At 47.0% G+C, this 4069-nt stretch overlaps 1 long non-coding RNA gene across 1 annotated transcript in view; it reads left to right on the top strand.

Annotated features, from left to right (window-relative positions):
• Nucleotides 1-568: 568 nt before the first annotated feature.
• Nucleotides 569-4069, top strand: part of Gm38557 — an 11210-nt gene continuing 7709 nt past the window's right edge. Inside the window, exons 1-2 of the long non-coding RNA XR_873937.2 lie at nt 569-759; nt 1257-1330. This is a non-coding gene — a long non-coding RNA (predicted gene, 38557). The remainder of the gene's footprint in view (nt 760-1256; nt 1331-4069) is intronic.

Genomic DNA, 4069 nt, shown 5'->3' with positions numbered 1-4069 from the left:
TAACTCAGTCTGCCTGGTGAGTTTATGAGAGGGGAATGTTGGACCTCTCGGAGACAGGGGAAGCCACAGGGAGGAGCCCCTGTGGAGAAGAAAACTGGATCCCTGCTTCTCTAAGAAGGCAGGAAGGCCTGAGGCACGCAGGAGCTGGAGAGGATGAAAACAGGTCTTTCTGCAGCCTTTGGAGGGAGCACAGCTTGAAGCAACTCCCCTGTGGAACAATGCTCTTGTTTTATTAAATAAGCAGGCACCCAGTCTGTGATACTTTGTTATGGACACTCTAGGACATTAATGCCCTGAAGTCTAGCAATGGTCAGAAAATATAATGAGAGTAAATCTGTTTATTGTGGTGTGTAACCTTTACATGACAAAATAGTAGGAACCCATGGCTTTTTAGCTGTGACAGAATTTTGTTCCTTTGTTTTGTTTTCTTTCCTTCCTTTTTCCCCTCCCTCCCTCCCTCCCTTCTTCCTTCCTTTTCTTTTTTCTGAGAACACAGGACCTGTTGGTAGTTGCCTACCTATAGAAAGAGGAGAGTCCGTTAAATCCTTCAGTCCGTGGCAAAGCATGAGCTAGGCTGGAACCGACCCCTTTAAAATTAGACACTAGCTTGTGCCAGAGATAAACACCGTGCTCTGTACCCACAGCGCTCCAGTTCTAACCAGCTGGTGACAAAGTCAATGACTCAACAGGTCTGGGGAGTCCTGAGCCCTGGAGCCAGGCTGACCTAATATTCAAAGGCCTCACCAGCAAACAGAACTGGTAAAACCCAAGCCCGCGCTATCTAGCCATGCTTTGTTGTTGATGTTGTTCCTTTTTGCGGGGATGGGGGTTGGGGGTGAGGGATGGGGGTGGGGGTGGGGGGTAGGAGGTGGGGGAGTGGGGGGGGCAGGAAATAGAAACCAAATCTGCAGATGTAACGGAGGAGCAAGAAGGGCCCACTCTCATGGTAACGACCCTAGCTGAGAGGCTAGAAGCTGGCCTGGAAGTTCCTGTGCCCTGGAAGAACTTCCTACTGCCAGGTGGGGAGGGAGGGAACTGGGGTAGGGGCGGGGCGGGGCGGGGCAGGGCGGGGCTGGAGGGAGGGCGGGGGAGGGGACAAGGGGAGGTTGATGGGGCTGCAGGGGAGGCTGGTGCAGAGAGGCACAGTTCTCACAGACCCGACCTTGATTTGTGCTGAATGAGACAAAGGCCTGGGGCCCGGGCTTTTGTTGTCATTCTTTAGTCCTGAGACCCAGCTCTGCTCTCTTTTGTCTAAGGAGCAGCCCAGGCCTGGCCGAAGGGAGGGGGACTGACATCATGGAGGGGCCTCGAAAACTGTTGCAAACTTGGGGTGAGTCCCCTTGGTTTTTTTTTTTTTTTTAATTTCATTCCCCAGAGTCTTCTTTTGTCAAAAGACGTGCATACGAAGAAGCGCTCCTATTTATTATTGTTTTTGAAGAGTTTGAGCAGCTAAGGTGTTTTCCCTGAGACTCGGTTTCAAAATCAACAAACGGCCACCTGGCCTGAAAAAAGAAAAAAAAAAAAAGAAAGAAAGGAGAAATGGGGTCAGCTCTGTCATCAGTCTTGGGCAGTAACAAGCCAAGTGGCAAGGGAGGTCTCCGCTGTCCCCCAATAATGTTTCAGAAGCTGTCCTACCCATAATCCCTCCGCCCCTGCCCTCGCCGGGTACAGGGAGGGCCAGGCAGAAAGGTCACAGTGTTTGGTGTCTCACTGTGACTGAGAAGGCTTGTTCACCGGCTTTTAAAAACTTAGAATGGTGCCTCCCCTGCTCCCAGGGGTGAGAAGAGAAGCCAAGTGTCCACATTATTAACTGTCAGGGAGTTTTTCCCTCTCTGGTACAATTGGAGCGGCAGTGAGGTGGGTCTAAAAAGCCCAAGGTCGTTATAAACATCATTGGAAGTGGTTTGCAAACCAACACTGACTGCCAAGGGCGAGGCCTAGGTAAGAGCCAAGCCATAGGGAATGGGAAGTTTATTGGGAGGTGCCAGCACTCTTCCACCGTGCATAGTAGAGGGGTGATCCGGGGTCAAGAGGGGGTGGGGGGATCAGCAGGTCACACTTCCCTCCAGGCTGAGGGTCAAGCTGAGAGGAAGCTGGCCTAGAGGCTCCACGAACTAATACTGCCTGCTTTTAAAAGATTTGTCTGACAAGTGCTGACTGGGTGACTTTTAAAGCCTTTATTTCCTCCTTCTTCCTTCCTTTTGTGTGGCTCCCTTCCTCGCTGGGATGGGACAAACAGCGGCCACAGGCACTGGGCATGGGGAAGTCACTGGCATAGGGAGTGCCCCATCAGGCAGGCCCACATCACCACCTCGCATCCTTTCAGGTTGTTCTCTCTGCTTCAGTCTTCTCCGAGTGTTTCTTCAGCAGGGTCGGGAAGAGGATGTTTGGTCAAAGGGCATCGAGATGGGAACAGGAGGAGAGGAAATAAGGGGCCAGCGATAAAGAAATAAGAGCCAAAGAGGAGGGCATAAATAGAAACCGGGATGATGAATAACGCCAGGTATGTAGCAGACAGGGAGAGGCATGAAAAAGGAGCGAGACGGAGAGGTTGTCTTACAGAAAGAAACAATTCAAAAATAGGAAAATGTGAGAAACCCAAAAACAAACAAACCCGAGCCTGAACAGGAAAGCAGAGAACCAACTGGAAGTAAGAAACAGAACGCTAAACAGGAAGGAGTCTGCATGAGAAATGCCTGTGTGGAGGGGAGGAACAGAGGGCCCTTTGTGGTCCGTTTGTAGATTAAAGAAAAAAAAGACAGAACAGAAGAGAGAAGCCAAGAGTGTTTATTCCTTGCACTTGGAAAAAAAAATCATCATTTTTTTAATCATGGAGGAAGCATCTCCGAGAGCTCCAAGCCTTTCGTCCTGTCTGTCCCTCCTTTTCCATCCCTTAGGGCTTTCTAAAAGCACAAGGAAACCCAGAACCAGGAGAACCAAATCTCCATCTCCATTATTTTCACAGAAGGTTTATTTTGTGGAAGGCCTTCCGTCCTTAGGGTACAGGCTGGGTGGTTACCTGTCCTTGACCGTAGATAATGTCAAACCTCATAGTCTCTGTAAACCCCAGCGAGATCCTTTTGAGGTGTGCATTGCTCCTTTAAAAATACGGATTAAAAAAAAAAGGAAATAATTATTTGTGTGACTCACACTTCAGAAGCCTGCCTTACCATTAATAAGTTAGAGGTTGCCTTGTGAGTTTAAATAATTTAACGAATGGAGTAATAAAAAGATGCACGTAAAGCAGGAATGGGTAAATACCACACGTGCCCAGGAGAAGCTGAGATTAGTTACCTTATGACTGCAAATTGCTGTTACTAAACATTATGAAAAATTACCAAAAAGATGCCATCTCTTCCCCTTTCCGTAATTTCAAGTTATTAATATTATTCACACACGGGTTTGCCTCTCCTTATATGCCTCTCTTGCCCGGTCTCTCTAATGAGGAAATGAACAGGGACACACAGCAGATAAATTCGCCAACCATGGCCGGAGCAAATGAAAAAAGATATCAGAAACAAATAACATTATCAGCTTTTAGCTCCATAATAAGCTCTTATTTATTTAGACCCTATTAATTTGGAATTTATAATAACTTGTATGGGATCTGGGCAGAAATTTTCCTCCATTTAGCAAATGCTGTCTGGCTAAGGAGCGCAGAAGAATAAAGTAAATGAGATTCTAAGGGGAATGCTTGAAATACATCTTAGAGCACTTCAGGCAACCCCTTATATATGAATAATTAATATAAGAATACATATTATTCTTATCCAGTAATTATCTGGTAATTCAGCAGGAATTTGTTAGGTCGCCCTGCAGAGTATGGAAGTGTGGGCTTGCCACGAAATAGCTCTATGACCGTCGGCAAGGCACTTAACTTCATCAGCCCTTATTTTTCTTACCTGTAGAAGTAGATTGATAATACCAATTCTGCTTAGTTGGAGGGTTTGTAACAAGCGCAAAATCAAAGAGTGGGTGGGAAGCCATTTTGAAATCTACACATAAGGTAGAAAAAATATTGATCACATGATGAGCCTAAATTCCATACTTCAAGCCAGGTATGGTGGTA

This window comes from Mus musculus, chromosome 13, assembly GCF_000001635.26.
Source record: "Mus musculus strain C57BL/6J chromosome 13, GRCm38.p6 C57BL/6J".
NCBI lineage: Eukaryota > Metazoa > Chordata > Mammalia > Rodentia > Muridae > Mus > Mus musculus.
This window is presented reverse-complemented; position numbering and strand designations above follow the sequence as displayed.